The sequence below is a fragment of the Pseudophryne corroboree genome, chromosome 1 (genome assembly GCF_028390025.1).
Source record: "Pseudophryne corroboree isolate aPseCor3 chromosome 1, aPseCor3.hap2, whole genome shotgun sequence".
Classification (NCBI taxonomy): domain Eukaryota; kingdom Metazoa; phylum Chordata; class Amphibia; order Anura; family Myobatrachidae; genus Pseudophryne; species Pseudophryne corroboree.
In genome coordinates this window covers 668,881,035-668,906,451 of record NC_086444.1, presented here as the reverse complement: position 1 = coordinate 668,906,451, position 25,417 = coordinate 668,881,035, and the positions used below count along the sequence as shown (strand labels likewise).

At 47.2% G+C, this 25,417-nt stretch overlaps 1 protein-coding gene and 1 non-coding gene across 2 annotated transcripts in view; both read left to right on the top strand.

The window, feature by feature from the left end:
* Positions 1-25,417, top strand: part of UPF1 (UPF1 RNA helicase and ATPase) — a 477,022-nt gene that overhangs the window by 217,827 nt on the left and 233,778 nt on the right. The window lies entirely within an intron of this gene.
* Positions 25,063-25,178, top strand: LOC134932325 (U5 spliceosomal RNA). Its single transcript, XR_010179307.1, has one exon. It is a non-coding gene; the product is annotated as a U5 spliceosomal RNA (small nuclear RNA).

Genomic DNA, 25,417 nt, shown 5'->3' with positions numbered 1-25,417 from the left:
CGAAGCGATTCCATTCGGCAGATTCCACGCAAGAACTTTTCAGTTGGATCTGCTAGACAAATGGTCCGGATCGCATCTTCAAATGCATCAGCGGATAACCCTGTCTCCAAGGACAAGGGTGTCTCTCCTGTGGTGGTTACAGAGTGCTCATCTCCTAGAGGGCCGCAGATTCGGCATTCAGAAGCTGCAAGGATTCTTCGCTGGGCGGAAAATCATGTGATAGCACTGTCAGCAGTGTTCATTCCGGGAGTGGACAACTGGGAAGCAGACTTCCTCAGCAGACACGATCTTCACCCGGGGGAGTGGGGACTTCACCCAGAAGTCTTCCACATGATTGTAAACCGTTGGGAAAAACCAAAGGTGGACATGATGGCGTCTCGCCTCAACAAAAAACTGGACAGATATTGCTCCAGGTCAAGGGACCCTCAGGCAATAGCTGTGGACGCTCTGGTTACACCGTGGGTGTACCGGTCAGTGTATGTGTTCCCTCCTCTTCCTCTCATACCAAAAGTACTGAGAATCATAAGAAGGAGAGGAGTAAAGACTATACTCGTGGCTCCGGATTGGCCAAGAAGGACTTGGTACCCGGAAATTCAAGAGATGCTCACGGAAGACCCGTGGCCTCTACCTCTAAGACAGGACCTGCTCCAGCAGGGACCATGTCTGTTCCAAGACTTACCGCGGCTGCGTTTGACGGCATGGCGGTTGAACGCCGGATCCTGAAGGAAAAATGCATTCCGGATGAAGTCATCCCTACCCTGATCAAAGCCAGGAAGGATGTAACCGTACAACATTATCACCGTATTTGGCGTAAATATGTTGCGTGGTGCGAGGCCAGGAAGGCCCCTACGGAGGAATTTCAACTGGGTCGATTCCTGCATTTCCTGCAAACAGGACTGTCTATGGGCCTCAAATTAGGGTCCATTAAGGTTCAAATTTCGGCCCTGTCGATATTCTTCCAAAAAGAACTAGCTTCTGTTCCTGAAGTTCAGACGTTTGTCAAGGGAGTACTGCATATACAGCCTCCTTTTGTGCCTCCAGTGGCACCTTGGGATCTCAATGTAGTGTTGGGATTCCTAAAATCACATTGGTTTGAACCACTCACCACTGTGGACTTGAAATATCTCACATGGAAAGTGGTAATGCTGTTAGCCCTGGCTTCAGCCAGGCGTGTATCAGAATTGGCGGCTTTATCCTATAAAAGCCCTTACCTAATTTTTCATACGGACATGGCAGAATTGAGGACTCGTCCTCAATTTCTCCCTAAGGTGGTTTCAGCATTTCACTTAAACCAACCTATTGTGGTGCCTGCGGCTACTAGGGACTTGGTGGATTCCAAGTTGCTGGACGTAGTCAGGGCCCTGAAAATATATGTTTCCAGGACGGCTGGAGTCAGAAAATCTGACTCGCTGTTTATCCTGTATGCACCCAACAAGCTGGGTGCTCCTGCTTCTAAGCAGACGATTGCTCGTTGGATTTGTAGTACAATTCAGTTTGCACATTCTGTGGCAGGCCTGCCACAGCCAAAATCTGTAAAAGCCCATTCCACACGGAAAGTGGGCTCATCTTGGGCGGCTGCCCGAGGGGTCTCGGCTTTACAACTTTGCCGAGCAGCTACTTGGTCAGGGGCAAACACGTTTGCTAAATTCTACAAATTTGATACCCTGGCTGAGGAGGACCTGGAGTTCTCTCATTCGGTGCTGCAGAGTCATCCGCACTCTCCCGCCCGTTTGGGAGCTTTGGTATAATCCCCATGGTCCTTTCGGAGTCCCCAGCATCCACTAGGACGTTAGAGAAAATAAGAATTTACTTACCGATAATTCTATTTCTCATAGTCCGTAGTGGATGCTGGGCGCCCATCCCAAGTGCGGATTGTCTGCATTACTTCTACATAGTTATTGTTACAAAAATCGGGTTATTGTTGTTGTGAGCCATCTTTTCAGAGGCTCCTTCTGTTATCATGCTGTTAACTGGGTTCAGATCACAAGTTGTACGGTGTGATTGGTGTGGCTGGTATGAGTCTTACCCGGGATTCAAAATCCTTCCTTATTGTGTACGCTCGTCCGGGCACAGTATCCTAACTGAGGCTTGGAGGAGGGTCATAGGGGGAGGAGCCAGTGCACACCAGCTAGTCCTAAAGCTTTTACTTTGTGCCCAGTCTCCTGCGGAGCCGCTATTCCCCATGGTCCTTTCGGAGTCCCCAGCATGGTCCTTTCGGAGTCCCCAGCATCCACTACGGACTATGAGAAATAGAATTATCGGTAAGTAAATTCTTATTTTCGAGCATGTAGATATATACTTTCTGCTGGTATTATCTCCGGTTCAGTATTGCAGGTTCCTCATTTACAGCGCGGACATGTGGATAAACAAAATAATATCCCACATAGCGTGATTCCGTAAAAACACAAATTTTATTACATAAACAAATTTTATAAAAGAATAAAAAAAATGTTGGTAAGAAATGGAGGCGTTTACCAGATGGAGATTTCAACAAGGGCATAAAGATCTCAAATGGAGTGCCAGGTTCCGGATATTCTGGGACTCTGCTCAATTGCTGAATTCTCCTGCTGGGACACTGGAAGCACTTCTACCGAATGGTCCTCCCGTCACAGGCCAACACGTATTGAGCCTGAAGCTCTTCGTCAGGGCAATGTTACAGTTGGAGCTGAAGGTATGAATTTAAAGTATGGAGGTCAAAAGCTTCCGGGTCCAGAGGTCAAACTCAATAACTTAAAAAAACTTTATAATATACATATAAAATAATGAAATCAAATAATACTGACTTTAAAAACATGTATAAGAGGAACGCTTATATTATCTAGTAACTTTTCCTTTTAGGGTGAGTGCGGACATTAGTCCATATTAGCAGTATTAAACTTAAATATAACAATAAACACTGTTTTTTTGTGTTATTTGGAAATGTCCCCCATTCCCTGCTTAATAGATGCTGATATATGAGGCTCCATAGATTATGTTTCTGATGTGTCCCGGCAGTGGAAAGCATCTTTTGGCAAATGGAACGCACACCAGAGTCCATGGCGCGCTTTTGGTACGCAAAAATCCCCGAAGTGACAATCGCTTCCTGTATAGCGTCTTTTTCACTTCCATTGAGCTCCCGCCATGGAACGCATCCTGGCGCCGGTGGAACGCATGTCGACCATAATGTTTCCTGACTAGATCCACAAAATCGACATTCAGTACATGTTTCATACACATTAAGAACGTATTAACGTCACTAGGGACCCTGCTGTTCCATGTCAAAAGGGGTATATATATATATATATATATATATATATATATATAAATATATATATATATATATATAGATAGATAGATATTTGTGTGTATTTCAAGGTGTGTGTATGTGTGTATATATATATATATAATGCAAAGTACAGTATGGCACTCCCAGTATGCGTATGCACAAATTGCTCCGGTGCCCTGCGTCAGTCAGAGCTGAAAAGTATAAATGCAGGAAAATGCTGGCACTCTCAGAGACTTGTAAAAACGACACAGATGCTGTAGTTGACACTTGCACATCTTGAGAAAGGGGTTGAATTCCCCGAAACGTCGATGGATGTTTTGTACTGCCTAATACATTGATTCTTCTATCAGTCCCCGAGTGCCGCAGTCTGTTTACTTGTGTGTGTGTGTGTGTGTGTATGTATGTGTGTATATATGTATGTATATATATATGTATGTATGTGTATATATATATATATATATATTTCTCTATCGTCCTAGTGGATGCTGGGGTTCCTGAAAGGACCATGGGGAATAGCGGCTCCGCAGGAGACAGGGCACAAAAAGTAAAGCTTTTCCGATCAGGTGGTGTGCACTGGCTCCTCCCCCTATGACCCTCCTCCAGACTCCAGTTAGATTTTTGTGCCCGGCCGAGAAGGGTGCAATCTAGGTGGCTCTCCTAAAGAGCTGCTTAGAGAAAGTTTAGCTAGGTTTTTTATGTTACAGTGATTCCTGCTGGCAACAGGATCACTGCAGCGAGGGACTGAGGGGAGAAGGAGTCAACTCACCTGCGTGCAGGATGGATTGGCTTCTTGGCTACTGGACATCAAGCTCCAGAGGGACGATCACAGGTACAGCCTGGATGGTCACCGGAGCCGCGCCGCCGGCCCCCTTGCAGATGCTGAAGACAGAAGAGGTCCAGAATCGGCGGCTGAAGACTCCTGCAGTCTTCTAAAGGTAGCGCACAGCACTGCAGCTGTGCGCCATTTTCCTCTCAGCACACTTCACACGGCAGTCACTGAGGGTGCAGGGCGCTGGGAGGGGGGCGCCCTGGGAGGCAAAATGAGTACCTATAAAGGCTAAAAATACCTCACATATAGCCCTAGAGGCTATATGGAGATATTTAACCCCTGCCTGATTTCTCAAAATAGCGGGAGACGAGCCCGCCGGAAAAGGGGCGGGGCCTATCTCCTCAGCACACGGCGCCATTTCCTCTCACAGCTCCGCTGGTCAGGACGGCTCCCAGGTCTCTCCCCTGCACTGCACTACAGAAACAGGGTAAAACAGAGAGGGGGGGCAAATTTATGGCGATATTTTTATATAACAAAGCAGCTATAGGGGAGCACTTATTATAAGGCTATCCCTGATATATATATAGCGCTTTTGGTGTGTGCTGGCAAACTCTCCCTCTGTCTCCCCAAAGGGCTAGTGGGTCCTGTCTTCATTAGGAGCATTCCCTGTGTGTCTGCTGTGTGTCGGTACGTGTGTGTCGACATGTATGAGGACGATATTGGTGTGGAGGCGGAGCAATTGCCAAATATGGGGATGTCACCTCCTAGGGGGTCGACACCAGAATGGATGCCTTTATTTATGGAACTACGGGATAGTGTCAACACGCTAAAGCAGTCGTTTGACGACATGAGACGGCCGGACAATCAATTAGTGCCTGTCCAGGCGACTCAAACACCGTCAGGGGCTGTGAAACGCCCTTTGCCTCAGTCGGTCGACACAGACCCAGACACAGGCGATGACTCCAGTGGTGACGGTGACGAATCAACCGTATTTTCCAGTAGGGCCACACGTTATATGATTTTGGCAATGAAGGAGGCGTTACATTTAGCTGATACTACAGGTACCACTAAACAGGGTATTATGTGGGGTATGAAAAAACTACCTATAGTTTTTCCTGAATCAGAAGAACTAAATGACGTGTGTAATGAAGCGTGGGTTGCCCCTGATAAAAAGCTGATAATTTCAAAGAAATTATTGGCATTATACCCTTTCCCGCCAGAGGTTAGGGAGCGCTGGGAAACACCTCCTAGGGTGGACAAGGCGCTAACACGCTTATCTAAACAAGTGGCGTTACCCTCTCCTGAGACGGCCGCACTTAAAGATCCATCAGATAGGAGGATGGAAAATATCCAAAAAAGTATATACACACATGCAGGTGTTATACTACGACCAGCTGTAGCAACTGCCTGGATGGGCAGTGCGGGGGTAGTTTGGTCAGAATCCCTGATTGAAAATATTGATACCCTGGACAGGGACAATATTCTACTGTCGTTAGAACAAATAAAGGATGCATTTCTTTATATGCGTGATGCACAGAGGGATATATGCACACTGGCATCACGGGTAAGTGCTATGTCCATTTCGGCCAGAAGAGCTTTATGGACGCGACAGTGGACAGGCGATGCGGATTCAAAACGGCATATGGAAGTTTTGCCGTATAAGGGGGAGGAGTTATTTGGAGTCGGTCTATCAGATTTGGTGGCCACGGCTACAGCCGGGAAATCCACCTTTCTACCTCAAGTCACTCCCCAACAGAAAAAGGCACCGACTTTTCAACCGCAGCCCTTTCGTTCCTTTAAAAATAAGAGAGCAAAGGGCTATTCATATTTGCCACGAGGCAAAGGTCGAGGGAAGAGACAGCAACACGCAGCTCCTTCCCAGGATCAGAAGCCCTCCCCGGCTTCTACAAAAGCCTCAGCATGACGCTGGGGCTTCTCAAGCGGACTCGGGGACGGTGGGCGGTCGTCTCAAAAATTACAGCGCGCAGTGGGCTCACTCGCAAGTAGATCCCTGGATCCTGCAGATAATATCTCAGGGATACAGGTTGGAATTAGAGACAGATCCACCTCGCCGTTTCCTGAGGTCTGCTTTACCAACGTCCCCCTCCGAAAGGGAGACGGTGTTGGAAGCCATTCACAAGCTGTACTCTCAGCAGGTGATAGTCAAGGTACCTCTTCTGCAACAAGGGAAGGGGTATTATTCCACTCTTTTTGTGGTACCGAAGCCGGATGGCTCGGTAAGGCCTATTCTAAATCTGAAGTCCTTGAACCTGTACATAAAGAAGTTCAAGTTCAAAATGGAGTCACTCAGAGCAGTGATAGCGAACCTGGAAGAGGGGAACTTTATGGTATCCTTGGACATCAAGGATGCGTATCTCCACGTTCCAATTTACCCCTCACACCAGGGGTACCTCAGGTTCGTTGTACAAAACTGTCACTATCAGTTTCAGACGCTGCCGTTCGGATTGTCCACGGCACCTCGGATCTTTACAAAGGTAATGGCCGAGATGATGATTCTTCTTCGAAGAAAAGGCGTATTAATTATCCCATACTTGGACGATCTCCTAATAAGGGCGAGGTCCAGAGAACAGCTAGAGATGGGATTAGCACTGTCTCAAGAAGTGCTAAAACAGCACGGGTGGATTCTGAATATTCCAAAATCCCAGTTAATGCCGACAACTCGTCTGCTGTTCCTAGGGATGATTCTGGACACGGTTCAGAAAAAGGTTTTTCTCCCGGAGGAAAAAGCCAAGGAGTTATCCGAGCTTGTCAGGAACCTCCTAAAACCAGGAAAGGTGTCTGTACATCAATGCACAAGAGTCCTGGGAAAAATGGTGGCTTCTTACGAAGCGATTCCATTCGGCAGATTCCACGCAAGAATTTTCCAAAGGGATCTGTTGGACAAATGGTCAGGGTCGCATCTTCAGATGCACCTACGGATAACCCTGTCTCCAAGGACAAGGGTGTCTCTTCTGTGGTGGTTGCAGAGTGCTCATCTATTGGAGGGCCGCAGATTCGGCATACAGGATTGGATCCTGGTGACCACGGACGCCAGCCTGAGAGGCTGGGGAGCAGTCACACAAGGAAGAAACTTCCAGGGAGTATGGACGAGCCTGGAAACGTCTCTTCACATAAACATTCTGGAACTAAGAGCAATATACAATGCTCTAAACCAGGCAGAACCTCTGCTTCAGGGAAAACCGGTATTGATCCAGTCGGACAACATCACGGCAGTCGCCCATGTGAACAGACAGGGCGGCACAAGAAGCAGGAGGGCAATGGCAGAAGCTGCAAGGATTCTTCGCTGGGCAGAGAATCATGTGATAGCACTGTCAGCAGTGTTCATCCCGGGAGTGGACAACTGGGAAGCAGACTTCCTCAGCAGACACGATCTTCACCCGGGAGAGTGGGGACTTCATCCAGAAGTCTTCCACATGCTGGTAACCCGTTGGGAAAGACCAATGGTGGACATGATGGCGTCTCGCCTCAACAAAAAACTGGACAGGTATTGCGCCAGGTCAAGAGATCCGCAGGCAATAGCTGTGGACGCGCTGGTAACGCCTTGGGTGTACCAGTCGGTGTATGTGTTTCCTCCTCTGCCTCTCATACCAAAAGTATTGAGAATTATACGGCAAAGAGGCGTAAGAACGATACTAGTGGTTCCGGATTGGCCAAGGAGGACTTGGTACCCGGAACTTCAAGAGATGATCACGGAAGATCCGTGGCCTCTACCTCTAAGGAGGGACTTGCTTCAGCAGGGTCCCTGTCTGTTTCCAGACTTACCGCGGCTGCGTTTGACGGCATGGCGGTTGAACGCCGGATCCTAAAGGAAAGAGGCATGCCGGAAGAAGTCATTCCTACTTTGATTAAAGCAAGGAAGGAAGTAACCGTGCAACATTATCACCGAATTTGGCGAAAATATGTTGCGTGGTGCGAAGATCGGAGTGCTCCGACGGAGGAATTTCAACTGGGTCGATTCCTACATTTCCTGCAATCAGGATTGTCAATGGGTCTCAAATTGGGATCTATTAAGGTTCAAATTTCGGCCCTGTCGATTTTCTTTCAAAAAGAATTGGCTTCAGTCCCTGAAGTCCAGACCTTTGTTAAGGGAGTGCTGCATATACAGCCTCCTGTGGTGCCTCCAGTGGCACCGTGGGATCTAAATGTGGTTTTGGACTTCCTAAAATCTCATTGGTTTGAACCACTAAAAAAGGTGGATTTGAAATATCTCACATGGAAAGTGACCATGCTTCTAGCCCTGGCTTCTGCCAGGAGAGTGTCAGAATTGGCAGCTTTATCTTACAAAAGCCCATATCTGATTTTCCATTCGGACAGGGCAGAACTGCGAACTCGTCCGCATTTTCTCCCTAAGGTGGTGTCAGCATTTCATCTGAACCAGCCTATTGTAGTGCCTGCGGCTACAAGTGACTTGGAGGACTCCAAGTTACTGGACGTTGTCAGAGCATTAAAAATATATATTGCAAGGACAGCTGGAGTCAGAAAATCTGACTCGTTGTTTATATTGTATGCACCCAACAAGATGGGTGCTCCTGCGTCTAAGCAGACGATTGCTCGTTGGATCTGTAGCACAATCCAACTTGCACATTCTGTGGCAGGCTTGCCACAGCCTAAATCTGTAAAGGCCCACTCCACAAGGAAGGTGGGCTCATCTTGGGCGGCTGCCCGAGGGGTCTCGGCATTACAACTTTGCCGAGCAGCTACGTGGTCAGGGGAGAACACGTTTGTAAAATTTTACAAATTTGATACTCTGGCTAAGGAGGACCTGGAGTTCTCTCATTCGGTGCTGCAGAGTCATCCGCACTCTCCCGCCCGTTTGGGAGCTTTGGTATAATCCCCATGGTCCTTTCAGGAACCCCAGCATCCACTAGGACGATAGAGAAAATAAGATTTTACTTACCGATAAATCTATTTCTCGGAGTCCGTAGTGGATGCTGGGCGCCCATCCCAAGTGCGGATTATCTGCATAAGTTGTACATAGTTATTGTTAACTAATTCGGGTTATTGTTAAAGGAAGCCATCTTTCAGAGGCTCCGCTGTTATCATACTGTTAACTGGGTTTAGATCACAAGTTGTACGGTGTGATTGGTGTGGCTGGTATGAGTCTTACCCGGGATTCAAAATCCTCCCTTATTGTGTACGCTCGTCCGGGCACAGTACCTAACTGGAGTCTGGAGGAGGGTCATAGGGGGAGGAGCCAGTGCACACCACCTGATCGGAAAAGCTTTACTTTTTGTGCCCTGTCTCCTGCGGAGCCGCTATTCCCCATGGTCCTTTCAGGAACCCCAGCATCCACTACGGACTCCGAGAAATAGATTTATCGGTAAGTAAAATCTTATTATATATATAATGAATGCTGAGGTAAAGTTATTCCTTATGTGCTGAGCGGCCGTGACAAGATGTTTTCAAATCCTCTAGAGGATTCCGAGTGTTTATTCTTTTCCCGCCGTGGATAGAATAAAGTGAGTCACCCCCTGTTCTGCACGGAGCCCTGTCATAAAGGATCGTTATTCTTTTCCCGCCGTGGATAGAATAAAGTGAGTCAACCCCTGTTCTGCACAGAGCCCTGTCATAAAGGATCGTATGCAGGAAGATATGTGATACTCTAATTATGTGTCCGCGTGTACGTTGATTATACTTGCATTACGTGCGCATGGGGGAGTAGTTGTATGCAGGGTACTCCTTAAGTTGGGTCATATCTATAACATTGCAGCAGACTGCCGTGCGACCACAAGGGATATAGGACTCTTGGGTTCGCGGGCCAATTCCATGGCGGTCTCGACTAGGAGGGCGTTGTGGATTCACCAATGGAATGCTGAGGCTGACTCAGAAGAACTGGAGTCTCTTCCCTATGAAGGTGAAACCTGGTTTGGGGATGGCCTTGTTAAGTTTATCTCGGCAGATACCACTGGTAAGTCTACCTTCTTGCCCCATGTTCCCTCACAATGGTTGGTGACGCATTATTGTAGGATGCAGTCATTTTGACCGAATAGATACGGATTTCCCTTTCTTTGCAGGTAGAGGAAGGTGAAAAGGTAAGAGGTCAGCAGTCTTTTCAAGTTCGCAGAAGCAGAAATCATCCTCTGTTTCTGCCACATCCACCGCATGACGCTGGGTTTATCTTGCGGGAGCCCAGACCAGTGGGACCACGTATAATACTCTTCAGTCAGTCCTGGAACAGACATGGACCAGTGAGTTTAAGAATGGAGTCCCAAGAGGGACATACTGCAATTTCCAGACGTTTCCACTCACCGATTTTTTTAAATAGATCTTACCGATTCTCCTCTGGACGGGGAGGTAGTATGCGACGCCATACAAGAGTTGTGTCACGATCAGGTCATAGTCTTGCTGTCCCGGTCACACACACAAAAAAAAAAAAAAAAAGCTGTTGTTCAAGCTGCTTCGTGCTCCCGAGGCCGGACGGCTCGGTCAGAACAATCCCATCTCTAAAATCCCAAAAATTTCTACTTAAGAAGTTGAACTACGAGCTGGAATCTCGCAGGGATCTCCAACCTGAAAAAGGAGGAAGGGGGTATAATTACGGTTTCTTCCGCATTAGGCTTCCCTGGGTTTGCTATTCAGGATTGTCATTACCAATTCACCGGAGTGATGGCGGTATGATGGTTTTCCTTCGATAGTAAGAGTCATTATTATTTTGTACTGGGACGGTCTCCTGATTACGGCGAGGTCAAGAAACCAAGTGGTGCAAAACGTTGCATTCTCCCTGACAGTTCTTCAACAAAGTGGTTGGCTCCTGAACTTGCCAGAATCGCTGTTGATCCCAACGACGCAGTTGTCGGTGTTGCAAATACTGTTAGATACAGAACTGTTGAGTGTTTGTTTCTTCCAGTGGAAAAAGCTCTGAGGATCCAGAGTCGGGTCAGATCTGCAACAAGGTCAATCCATCATTGCATTCCGTTGATGAAAAAGATGGTTTCGGCCTACGAGGCCATTCAGTGAGCAGGTTAAATGCCAGAGTGTTTTTAGTTGGACAAGTGGTCCGGTTTCCACCTGGGATAATACTGATTTTTCAAGACCAGAATTTCACTCCTGTGGTAGCGGAACAGTTCTCAAAAGCGCGGGTTCGGGTTCCAGGACTGGATCCTAGGGACCACGGATGCATGCCTTCGAGGCGGGTGAGCTGTCACACAGGAGGAAAACTTCCAAGGAAGAGGGTCAAGTTAGGATACTTGTCACCACATTAACGGTCTAGAGGTAAAGGCCGTTTATAACGGTTTTCTACAAACAAAATCCGTAACAGCAATGACAAAAGCCAGAAAGATTTTCCACTAGACGACGAAATCATATGCGCGCTCTGTCAGCGATGTTCGTTCCAGGAGTGGACAACTGGGAAGCAGGCTTCCTCGGCAGACACGTTCTCCATCCAGGAGAGTGGTGTCTTCATCCAGAGGTTTTCACAGAAGTGACAAGTCGTTGAGGGATTCCTAAAATAGACAAGATGACATCTCGCCTCAGTAAGAAGCTTCAGAGATATTGTTACAGGTCGAGGGACCCTCAAGCAATTGCAGTGGACGCCCTAATGACTCCGTGGGTGTTTCAGTCAGTCTATGCGTCCCCTCCGCTTCCATTTTTTCCCCAAAAATGCTTAAGATCATAAGAAGTACAAAGGTTCAGGTGATCCTCATTGTTCCAGACTGGCCTAAGAGGACCTGGTATCTGGATCTTCAGGTGAACGCCGGATCCTAGCCGAGAGGATATTTCCAGTGAAGTCATCCCTACTTTTCTTCAGACCAGTAGAGGAGTAACGTAAAAACATTACCACCTTATCTGGAGAAAGTATGTGTTTTGGTGCGAATCCAAGAAGGCTTCTACGGAAGATTCCAGTGGGATCGTTTTCTCCTTTTTCACAAGATGGTGTGGATGCGGGTCTTAAGTTGGGCTCGATTAAGGTTCAGATTCAGCCTTATCGGTTTTGTTCCAAAAACAATTGGCCTCCTTTACTAAAGTTCGAACTTTCGTAAAAGGAGTGTTCTATATCCAACCTCCCTTTGTGCCCCCCTGGAGCTCAATGGGGTCTTAACGTGGTGTTGCAGTTCCGGCAATCTCATTGTTTTGAACCTTTACGTAAGGTAGAGTTGTAATTCGTCACTTGGAAAGTGGTCAGGCTGTTGGCCTTGGCATCCGCAATAGTGCCCCTATTTAATCTTCCATACAGATGGAGTGGAGTTGAGAACGCGTCAGCAATTTTCTGCCAAAAGTGGTTTCATCGTTTCACATGAACCAACCTATTGTGGTGCCAGTGGCTACTGAAGTCTTGATAGAATAGAAGTCTCTCGATGTGGTCAGAGCTTTGAAAATTTATGTCGCCAGAACGGCTCAGTTTAGGACAATGGAGTCTCTGTTTGTCCTGTATGCTCCCAACAAGATTTGGGCTCCTGCTTCCAAGCAGACTATTGCACGCTGGATCTGTAATACGATTCAGCAAGCTCATTCTACGGCTGAATTGCTGTTACCGGAATCGGTGAAGACCCATTCTACCAGAAAGGTGGGCGCATCCTGTGCGGCTGCCCGAGGGGTCTCGGCATTACGGCTTTGCCGAGCAGCTACTTGGTCGGGTTCAAACACCTTTGCGAAGTTTACAAGTTTGATACCCTGGCTGATGAGGACCTCTTGTTGGGTCAATCGGTGCTGCAGAGTCACCTGCACTCTGCTGCCCGTTCTAGAGCTTTGGTATAAACCCCATGGTTCTTGAAGAGTCCCCAGCATCCTCTAGGACGTATGAGAATATGGGATTTTAATACTTACCGGTAAATCCTTTTCTCTTAGTCCGTAGAGGATGCTGAGCGCCCGTCCCAGTGCGTACTGTATCTGCAGTTATTGGGTACAGTTACACACGTGGTGTGTTGCGTTTAAGTCAGCCTGTTGCTGACGTTATTCATGCCGTGGCATGCGTTATGATGTTATTGGTTGTGTTTACACACAGGTTATGTTATGCTTTATGTCCGCATATTGCTGCATATTCTTCATGCCGTCGGCTGGTGTTCTATTGAATGCCACGTTCTGCAGCATACTGGAGGTGTGAGCTGGTAAGATGCTCACCGTGGTTTAACAATAAATTCTTTCTTCGAAATGTCCGTCTCCCTGGGAACAGTTACTTAAACTGGAGTCTGGAGGAGGGGCATAGAGGGAGGAGCCAGTTCACACCCATTCAAAGTCTTTAAGTGCCCATGTCTCCTGCGGATCCCGTCTATACCCCATGGTTCTTGAAGCGTCCCCAGCATCCTCTACGGACTACCGGTAGGTATTAAAATCCTATTTTTTCCTCTATACTGTTACTCAGTACAGCGTTACTTTTCAGTTTCTCAGAAATGCTGTAAGCTTCTGGAGTTGAAGACTCGATCACTGCCACCAACGGAAGTGTCCATGATTCCAGTCATGCAGCACTAGACCACCTACTGGAGTCTGATAAACCATTTTCTGAAATCCTGTCTTCACTGAAAGCAAGCAGAGGCATTTTTGTTATGCCTTAATTTACAGGCATTATGACTTGCACCTACAGAGACTCTGGTGCGTGATAAAGGGTCAGATTAGGCGTGGCTACAAAATAGACACTCACTAGGTACCAACAATATGGGAGCAGGTTTTTACCCGACACCACTTAAAAATCTTTATTTCTGTGCCTGAGAAAAAGGAATGGCTGATCCTAACAGTTTAAATCGCCATGGTGGGCTCTTACAGCCCTCAGGAAATACTGCCAAACAGGGGATCCTGTATCTCCTACTTTCACCAAGGATTTTAGAGTGAATATTGGTATGATTTATGACTGTAAACCTATAGAGTATTGCCTTTATTGTAGTATCACTTACTGGTGTTTGTGTACTACACCTGTCCACTTTACTCCTCCTGGTTCATCATGTCCAAAGGAAATAATTTTGGAGCTAGCGGTGTGATATCAGTGACCTTTTTTGCAAGGCTGAGAAACTCCTGCTGCATGTGCCACCTTGTGGTGTAGTTAATCTGACAGAACAAGCCTGGGAAAAATCCCTAGCTCAGTATGTTGCCGGCTTTAGAGGCTTGTTAACAAGGATGTTACATTTCCCTTCCTTAAACTTAGGTTACCCAAACTATTTTTGGTTCAAGGCCATATAATGTTCCAGTTTAGGTCCAGAGTCTAGTTTTCTCATCATTGTCGAAGATTTGCAGTAGGCCAGTCCCGGGAATGACCTTAAATCAGATAGGTGAAGTGACTTTTCTTTTTGCAATCTCTACAGCGACTAGTGTTTTGGAAGTAGAAGCTCTGTCCTGCAATTGCTTTATCTAATTTTTTGTGAGCAACCGGGTGGTACTACAGATCAGCAATCCTTTCAGCCTAATGTAGTATCTAATATCCACCACAGTGTTGTCGGTGCCCTGAGTACATACATTAGTAGGTCTTCAAAATTTCTGAAAGACATGTCTTTTCAAACCACCTATGATTAGCTAAAAAGATATTGCAGATATGCAGTCTATTGTTAGGCGGATCTCTTCAGTAAATACCCCTTTCACACTACTGCTTTTGATCCGGGTTAATCTGGGTCGTGATCTGTGTGAACCTCTCCCCAAAAAAATATCCCGGGTCTAGTGACATGGAAATCCAACCCGGGTAGCTACCCGGCTTGGTTCTGGAAGGACCCAGGTTACAGGACAGTGTGAAAGGGTAACCTTGGTGATACGACATCCTGTACAAACCCTTTGTAGAGCAGACTCCCTGACGCTTGGAGATGTCATCTCCAAGCTCTGGCCGAGGAGAAACCCCGGGAATAATCCCGGTCCAGCCTGCAGTTCAGTGGCCTGGGCTTTGGTCTGAAAGGTGTATAATTAGATTTATATTGGAGAGATGTGTATTCAGGAAAATGAGGGCACATTCTGGCAGCACTGGACAATGTCGTCTAGCCTACTAGTCGTTTTTTCACATGTTTACAAAGTTGTACACTTTTCAATGTTTTACATGCAGAAATACTAGTTTAGATGGTTACATTTGCGCACACAAACATTATAGCGATCAGTCCTGTAGGGGCAGTTTCAGGATGGCCCATGGTTCCAGTATTCCTAAATTCGATGTGAAAGGGATTTTTGGACTAAGTCCTTTTCCCTAAATACATTGATGGACACCCTTAATCTTTCTTTTTTTTGTAGTAAGTAGTCAGATATGGGGGGAGATTTGTCTTCTGTTCTCTTGCTCCCTCTCGTGCCTCCACCTGTACCATCTGCTGCAGGGTACACTGGGCTCCACAAGGATTAACATTGCGGTGTAGAGTAGGGATCTTGATCCGAGGCACCAACAGGCTCAAAGCTTTGACTGTTCCCAAGATGCACAGCGCCGCCTCCTCTATAACCCTGCCTCCGTGCACAGGAGCTCAGTTTGTAAATTGCTGCCATGCAGTAAGCAGGCAATCAACAGGGGGGCTACCCCTGCAGCCCATATTATAAGCTAATTTCAGAAGAAAGAAGAAATCTGAAGACTTCAAGGGCTGCAGCATTGCTGGGTGTCAGTCAGACATCCCCTACTGCAGCTCCATCACTCCCCCCAGCGGCGCTGTATACTCCCACGCCTTGGTTGCCGGGTAACTACAGCGGAGACTCCAGTGTATTTCTGGTCAGTCACACACACTCGCCGCTGCCCTCCGGGATTGCGTGGCCGCAGGTACAAGGGGAGGTAAGGGGTCTCTTTGGTCTGCTGTTATCGCGATCCGTGAGCGCTGACGTGGACACTGTAAAGGGCAGCTGCTCCACTAACCATCGGGACACAGGGGACAGGTGGGGGTTTTCTCTCTCAATAAACCTCATTTCTTTATCATCCACTAGGGGTCACTGGAGTACTCTTGGGATATGGACGGGCGGAGCCGAACAAAGGCACTGAATATTCAAATTTAGGACTCTCCCCCCCCTCCATATCCCCAAGTACCTCAGTGTACTTTGCCAGTGTTTTTTCGGTGCTCACAGATGAACATCGGCTTGTGGCAATGGCCACTTTTCAGATTTTTATTTTTATTTTTATTTTTAATTTTTACACTGCCCGTCTCAGTTTATGGAAAAACATGGGTCCGGGATGGTGTCGCTGCAAGGCAGCGGATGGCGTGTCGGTCCTCACAAAGAGCACCCTCACAGCCACAGGCGCTATAGACAAGCGCATGGCGTGTCGGTCCTCACAAAGAGCACCCTCACAGCCACAGGCAGCCATTGTCTCCTTTAAACTGAACGGAGCTTACAGAAAGAAGATCCGTTACAGCCAGGATAAGACAAAGAGCTGGAAGGAGCTTACACTTACAGAAGCTCCGTCACAGCCAAGATGAGGCTGAAACGGAGCTTGCAGAGAGAAGAGAAGGCGGCACAAGGTATGAGTGTCAGGGCGGTCAGCTCACGCTGCCGCCCTGCTGTGTGTGTGTTATGCTGTAGAAATGACATAGCCGCTGAGCACGTGAACTACACGCCGCTGAAGGTCTTGCTGAACGATGCGCAGAGCGGCCGCACGTCACTCAGACGTTGGCCGCTCTCACTGCGCTGATGGCCCGGTACGAGAATCTCCGTGCGCTGTACTAAGAGAGCGGCCGCACGTCACTCAGACGCCGGCCGCTCTCACTGCTCTGAGGGCACGGCACCGCTAGACGCTACCGCCATTCTCCTGGGCTGAACTAAGTAGAGCGGCCGCACGTCACTCAGACGCCGGCCGCTCTCACTGCTCTGCTGCGGCACCGTTACACGCCGCCGACATTCTCCGGGAGCTCAACTAAGAGAGCGGCCGCACGTCACTCAGACGCCGGCCGCTCTCACTGCTTTCATGGCCCGGCACCGCTACACGCCGCCGAGACAGTGGCCGCACGTCACTAAAGGACGCAGGCCACTTTTCCAAACACCGCAGACACAGGGAGACTGTGTACTGCTGTAGGAAGCAGCTGCCGGACGGCTCCCCGGCGCTAGATCAGGCTCTCCTGCTCTCCCTGCTCCCGATCTCCGTACGCTGCAGGTAAGGGATGCAGGGGGGGGGGGGGGGAATAATACCCATAGCAGCAGCAAAGGCTGCATGGGTTCAAAATACACAAGCAGCGCAGCACGTTAACAGCACGTTTTATATATATAAATATAATGAAGCTTTTGCTGGCAATAATATCAGTATGAACTGTGATTATAGGTGTAAACACTTTGTATATATATATAATATATATATGAGGCTTTGGCTGGCAATAGGTTATCAGTGGCATAACCTATTACACGTTTAACCATGTTTTCTGTTATTTTTGGTTACAGTTGCATAAATACACTGCAGGCAGTGCTCATATTATTTGAATACATATATTTTACTGTATCCTATGTATAATAGGCTATTAAGCATAATAACTGTATAATAGGCTATTAAGCCTATATTAAAACTGCAGCAGGTACCCTGTACTATGATTTTCTGGGAAAGCATGGCATGACGGCCATTTTAATCATTGCTGGTTTTCCAGTTATAATTCCAGACCATACACCTCTACTCCACAAGGAGGCGCAGGGGTGTTAGTGGGAATTTTTTTTTTTAGTTCAAGATAATTCTGGAACATTCCTGCCCTACATCTTTAAGCCACCAGAAGGCGCAGGGGTGTTAGTAGGAATTTGGTTCGGGTTTCATGCCCATGTGAACTGCTTTTCACATAAAGACTTTGGTTTCCTAATAAATATGCTGTTCAGCAATAACATATATTTCTCTATCGTCCTAAGTGGATGCTGGGGTTCCTGAAAGGACCATGGGGAATAGCGGCTCCGCAGGAGACAGGGCACAAAAAAGTAAAGCTTTACTAGGTCAGGTGGTGTGCACTGGCTCCTCCCCCTATGACCCTCCTCCAGACTCCAGTTAGATTTTGTGCCCGAACGAGAAGGGTGCAATCTAGGTGGCTCTCCTAAAGAGCTGCTTAGAGAAAGTTTAGTTTAGGTTTTTTTCTTTACAGTGAGTCCTGCTGGCAACAGGATCACTGCAACGTGGGACTTAGGGGGAAAGTAGTAAACTCACCTGCATGCAGAGTGGATTTGCTGCTTGGCTACTGGACACCATTAGCTCCAGAGGGATCGAACACAGGCCCAGCCGTGGAGTCCGGTCCCGGAGCCGCGCCGCCGACCCCCTTGCAGATGCTGAAGCGTGAAGAGGTCCGGAAACCGGCGGCTGAAGACTCCTCAGTCTTCATAAGGTAGCGCACAGCACTGCAGCTGTGCGCCATTTTCCTCTCAGCACACTTCACTGGGCAGTCACTGAGGGTGCAGAGCGCTGGGGGGGGGCGCTCTGAGAGGCAAATATAAACCTTATACAAGGCTAAAAATACCTCACATATAGCCCATAGGGGCTATATGGAGATATTTAACCCCTGCCTGACTGGAAAAATAGCGGGAGAAGAACCCGCCGAAAAAGGGGCGGGGCCTATCTCCTCAGCACACGGCGCCATTTTCTGTCACAGCTCCGCTGGTCAGAACGGCTCCCAGGTCTCTCCCCTGCACTGCACTACAGAAACAGGGTAAAACAGAGAGGGGGGGCACATTAATGGCTATATATATATATATTAAAGCAGCTATAAGGGAGCACTTAATATAAGGATATCCCTTGTATATATAGCGCTTTGTGGTGTGTGCTGGCAGACTCTCCCTCTGTCTCCCCAAAAGGGCTAGTGGGTCCTGTCTTCATTAGAGCATTCCCTGTGAGTTTGCGGTGTGTGTCGGTACGTGGTGTCGACATGTATGAGGACGATATTGGTGTGGAGGCGGAGCAATTGCCAAATATGCAGATGTCACCCCCCAGGGGGTCGACACCAGAATGGATGCCTTTATTTGTGGAATTACGTGATGGTTTATCTTCCCTTAAACAGTCAGTTGAGGACATGAGGCGGCCGGACAATCAATTAATGCCTGTCCAGGCGCCTCAAACACCGTCAGGGGCTGTAAAACGCCCTTTGCCTCAGTCGGTCGACACAGACCCAGACACGGGCACTGATTCCAGTGACGACGGTAGAAATTCAAACGTATTTTCCAGTAGGGCCACACGTTATATGATTTTGGCAATGAAGGAGACGTTACATTTAGCTGATACTACAGATACCGTAAAACAGGGTATTATGTATGGTGTGAAAAAACTACAAACAGTTTTTCCTGAATCAGAAGAATTAAATGACGTGTGTGATGAAGCGTGGGTTGCTCCTGATAAAAAGTTGATAATTTCAAAAAAGTTATTGGCATTATACCCTTTCCCGCCAGAGGTTAGGGCGCGCTGGGAAACACCCCCTAAGGTGGACAAGGCGCTCACACGCTTATCCAAACAAGTGGCGTTACCCTCTCCTGAGACGGCCGCACTTAAGGATCCATCAGATAGAAAGATGGAAGTTATTCAAAAGAATATATACACACATGCAGGTGTTATACTACGACCAGCTATAGCAACTGCCTGGATGTGCAGTGCTGGAGTAGTTTGGTCAGAATCCCTGATTGAAAATATTGATACCCTAGATAGGGACAATGTTTTACTGTCGTTAGAACAAATAAAGGATGCATTTATCTATATGCGTGATGCACAGAGGGATATTTGCACACTGGCATCTCGGGTGAGTGCTATGTCCATTTCAGCCAGAAGAGCCTTATGGACACGACAGTGGACAGGCGATGCGGATTCAAAACGTCACATGGAGGTTTTGCCGTATAAAGGGGAGGAGTTATTTGGAGTTGGTCTATCAGACTTGGTGGCCACGGCTACTGCCGGGAAATCCACTTTTTTACCTCAAGTCACTCCCCAACAGAGAAAGGCACCGACCTTTCAACCACAGCCTTTTCGCTCCTACAAAAATAAGAGAGCAAAGGGCTTGTCGTACCTGCCACGAGGCAGAGGAAGAGGGAAGAGACACCAACAGGCAGCTCCTTCCCAGGAACAGAAGCCCTCCCCGGCTCCTGCAAAAACCTCAGCATGACGCTGGGGCCTCTCAAGCGGACTCGGGGACAGTGGGGGGCCGTCTCAAAAATTACAGCGCGCAGTGGGCTCACTCGCAGGTAGACCCCTGGATCCTGCAGATAATATCTCAGGGGTACAGGTTGGAATTAGAGACGGATCCTCCTCATCGTTTCCTGAAGTCTGCCTTACCAACCGTCTCTTCCGAAAGGGAGAGGGTGTTGGAAGCCATTCACAAGCTGTACGCTCAGCAGGTGATAGTCAAAGTACCCCTATTACAACAAGGAAAGGGGTATTATTCCACTCTATTTGTGGTACCGAAGCCGGATGGCTCGGTAAGGCCTATTCTAAATCTGAAGTCCTTGAACCTCTACATAAAAAAGTTCAAGTTCAAGATGGAGTCACTCAGAGCAGTGATAGCGAACCTGGAAGAAGGGGACTTTATGGTATCCTTGGACATCAAGGATGCGTATCTACACGTTCCGATTTACCCCGCACACCAGGGGTACCTCAGGTTCATTGTTCAAAACTGTCACTATCAGTTTCAGACGCTGCCGTTCGGATTGTCCACGGCGCCTCGGGTCTTTACCAAGGTAATGGCCGAGATGATGATTCTTCTTCGAAGAAAAGGCGTATTAGTTATCCCATACTTGGACGATCTCCTAATAAGGGCAAGGTCCAGAGAACAGCTGGAGACAGCTTTAGCACTATCTCAAGAGGTGCTAAGACAACACGGGTGGATTCTGAATATTCCAAAATCCCATTTAATCCCGACAACTCGTCTGCTGTTCCTAGGAATGATTCTGGACACGGTTCAGAAAAAGGTTTTCCTTCCAGAGGAAAAAGCCAAGGAGTTATCCGATCTGGTCAGGAACCTCCTAAAACCAGGAAAAGTGTCAGTACATCAATGCACAAGAGTCCTGGGAAAAATGGTGGCTTCTTACGAAGCAATTCCATTCGGCAGATTCCATGCAAGAATATTCCAAAGGGATCTGTTGGACAAATGGTCAGGGTCGCATCTGCAGATGCACCTGCGAATAACCCTGTCACCAAAGACAAGGGTGTCACTTCTGTGGTGGTTGCAGAAGGCTCACCTATTAGAAGGCCGCAGATTCGGCATTCAGGATTGGATCCTGGTGACCACGGACGCCAGCCTGAGAGGCTGGGGAGCAGTCACACAAGGAAGAAACTTCCAGGGAGTATGGACGAGTCTGGAAAAGTCTCTTCACATAAACATTCTGGAACTAAGAGCAATCTACAATGCTCTAAGCCAGGCGGAACTTCTCCTGCAAGGAAAGCCGGTGTTGATTCAGTCGGACAACATCACGGCGGTCGCCCATGTAAACAGGCAGGGCGGCACAAGAAGCAGGAGTGCAATGGCAGAAGCTGCCAAGATTCTTCGCTGGGCGGAGAATCACGTGATAGCACTGTCAGCAGTGTTCATCCCGGGCGTGGACAACTGGGAAGCAGACTTCCTCAGCAGACACGATCTTCATCCGGGAGAGTGGGGTCTACATCCAGAAGTCTTCAACATGTTAATAGACCGTTGGGAAAGACCAATTGTAGACATGATGGCGTCTCGCCTCAACAAGAAACTGGACAAATATTGCGCCAGGTCAAGAGATCCACAGGCAATAGCTGTGGACGCACTGGTAACTCCTTGGGTGTACCAGTCAGTGTATGTGTTTCCTCCTCTGCCGCTCATACCAAAGGTATTGAAGATCATACGGCAAAGAAGAGTAAGAACAATACTAGTGGTTCCGGATTGGCCGAGAAGGACTTGGTATCCGGAACTTCAAGAGATGCTCACGGACGAACCGTGGCCTCTACCTCTGAGAAGGGACCTGCTACAGCAGGGTCCCTGTCTTTTTCAAGACTTACCGCGGCTGCGTTTGACGGCATGGCGGTTGAACGCCAGATCCTAAAAGGGAAAGGCATTCCAGAAGAAGTCATTCCTACCTTGATTAAGGCACGGAAGGAAGTCACCGTGAAACATTATCACCGCATTTGGCGAAAATATGTAGCGTGGTGCGAGGATCGGAGGGTTCCGACGGAGGAATTCCAACTGGGTCGTTTCCTACATTTCCTGCAATCAGGATTATCTATGGGTCTCAAATTGGGATCCATTAAGGTTCAAATTTCGGCCCTGTCAATATTCTTCCAAAAAGAATTGGCCTCTGTCCCTGAGGTCCAGACTTTTGTCAAGGGAGTACTGCATATACAGCCTCCTGTGGTGCCTCCGGTGGCACCGTGGGATCTAAATGTAGTTTTAGATTTCCTCAAATCCCATTGGTTTGAACCATTGAAAAAGGTGGATTTGAAATATCTCACATTGAAAGTGACTATGTTACTAGCCCTGGCCTCTGCCAGGAGAGTATCTGAATTGGCGGCTTTATCTTATAAAAGTCCTTATCTAATCTTCCATTCGGATAGGGCAGAACTGCGGACTCGTCCGCATTTTCTCCCTAAAGTGGTATCAGCATTTCATCTGAACCAACCTATTGTGGTGCCTGCGGCCACTAGCGACTTGGAGGACTCCAAGTTGTTGGACGTTGTCAGAGCCTTAAAAATATACATTGCAAGGACGGCTGGAGTCAGAAAATCTGACTCGCTGTTTATATTGTATGCACCCAACAAGTTGGGCGCACCTGCTTCTAAGCAGTCGATTGCTCGTTGGATTTGTAACACAATTCAACTTGCACATTCTGTGGCAGGCCTGCCACAGCCTAAAACTGTAAAAGCCCACTACACAAGGAAGGTGGGCTCATCTTGGGCGGCTGCCCGAGGGGTCTCGGCGTTACAACTCTGCCGAGCAGCTACGTGGTCGGGGGAGAACACGTTTGTAAAATTTTACAAATTTGATACCCTGGCAAAGGAGGACCTGGAGTTCTCTCATTCGGTGCTGCAGAGTCATCCGCACTCTCCCGCCCGTTTGGGAGCTTTGGTATAATCCCCATGGTCCTTTCAGGAACCCCAGCATCCACTTAGGACGATAGAGAAAATAAGAATTTACTTACCGATAATTCTATTTCTCGGAGTCCGTAGTGGATGCTGGGCGCCCATCCCAAGTGCGGATTATCTGCAATACTTGTACATAGTTATTGTTAACTAATTCGGGTTATTGTTAAGGAGCCATCTTTAAGAGGCCCTTTCTGTTGTCATACTGTTAACTGGGTTTAGATCACAAGTTGTACGGTGTGATTGGTGTGGCTGGTATGAGTCTTACCCGGGATTCAAAATGCCTCCCTTATTGTGTATGCTCGTCCGGGCACAGTACCTAACTGGAGTCTGGAGGAGGGTCATAGGGGGAGGAGCCAGTGCACACCACCTGACCTAGTAAAGCTTTACTTTTTTGTGCCCTGTCTCCTGCGGAGCCGCTATTCCCCATGGTCCTTTCAGGAACCCCAGCATCCACTACGGACTCCGAGAAATAGAATTATCGGTAAGTAAATTCTTATTATATAGATATATATGCCATATAATAATCGTGCAAGTGTCTGTTGCCTATTATGATGTCTGTCTACATAGCGAATAAGGCTCTAGTGCAGACTAAAAATGTTAACATTGGCAATTCAAATTAAAACAGCGGTAATCGGAGTCTCAGAATAACTCCGCCAGCGCTAACAAAAGACAATCTTTCCAAAGTGACAATTTTCCTTTGGGTACCAGAGTGTTTATTTCACTAGTCTTATACTTTAATGCACGATTCTATGTCAAATCTCACACCGATAACTACAAGTGAGCAGGGTACATTAGTCCAGCACTCAGATAGTGCGGGGTTTTAGACAACCATACATAATAGTTTCCAAAAGGACGCGATCCGCCATTGGTATATGCGTTTCTGTCAAACATTATAAAAACCACAGATACATTTGGGTCACTAGAATCTATCTATGGAACCATGCCGATCACGGTTAAAAGAAGCTGCAGAGTATATCTGTAAAGCTTTTGCTAACGCCGGTTATTTTCAAATTGTCGCTAGTTAAGCGCGACAAGCCCAGAGCTTGTTTGCTCCTAAATTGGATATATGTGTAACGACATTTTATCCCTTTACGGTATTCTGCCATTAGCGCATACAATATACTTGTAACAGCGTTTTATTCTTTTATAAACATCAGTCACGTCTTGTAACGACAGGACGTTACAGTCAGCAAGCCAGTGGTTTGATGACCTCTTTTACATTTGTGGAAGTGCGTCTTTTCAGGTTACATTTGCGAGGTTTCATGACTTCAACTCATATATGTCTCAGCTATTTACAGCTTAGAGTACAAAACTGCTTCTGGCGAACGGTTTGGCAGGTTGTCATTTAGTCTTTGCTGGGTTATAAACCAGTCAATAGTACGCCAACAGAGTCAAAATGACTTATTCCCGTCTGTTTGAGCAAAATCAAACAGCTCCGTTGCAATATCAATCAGCAAGTCATTTACTACAGTTAGAAAATGAAAATGGATTTTCTGCAGTTAGTTTTTGCTTATTGCAGCCACAAAATTGTATAATTGCATTTGATCTTCACAATGCGTATTTACCCAGTCCGGTTTCTTCATCACAGGTTCTAGCGTTTGCAAATCGCCACAACCATTAACCATTTCATTTATACCGTTGCTTATCGCTGCCGGTATTTACCAAAGTGATGTTGGAATAATCGCTCATCTCACATAAGAACTATGTATCAACAAAGTTCCTCTATCTTGCGCTACTAAGGTATACTGCGGTAGCAGATTAAGTTCGAAAACAATCACATCTAAGTCGGTCTAAACGATGTCAATTCCTAGGTAAGATTATAAATACGGTAAATCAAAGACTTTTACCTACTACACCAGCAAGAACAAAGGTACACGCACATTAGCGGTACATTGGTGTATTCACTTATTAAGAATAAAGATGTGTTTTCAATCGCGTTTCTCACAGAGGGACAAGGGTGCGTATACTCTGGACGACAGTCACAGAGAGTCAGGATTTGTAGTTAAAATCAACGCAAAGGTTCTAAAACACGACAGATTGCTGTCAATAAATGTCCTAGAACTCTGTGCATTTTACAATGCAATAGATAAATGTCCTAGAACTCTGTGCATTTTACAATGCAATAAATAATTCGTTTTCAGTCTGTCCAGGGATAGACTCTGGGTTCTCTTCAGAACGAATAAATCTTTCGCTTTTTACTAAAGATTTCTGTAGACAGGAACAACCGTGAGTTTCATGTAATTTTGTTTTTTCATGCCTAGCTCACGCTGCCCTTAAGCAGTCAAACAAAGCAACGGCAGTTGCATACACAACAACCAGTGAAAACCAAGAAGCCGCATGGCAATGCGGCAGGTAACTCAAATCTTCAATGGCTCAGAACGCCATTATGTGAAAATGTCAAGACATCAATCCGTGAGTGGACATTTGTTAGACAAAAGATCTCACCCGTCAGGGTTTGGATCTTGAAAACTGGACATTAAATCCAGAGGTGTTTCATATGTGAGTCCAC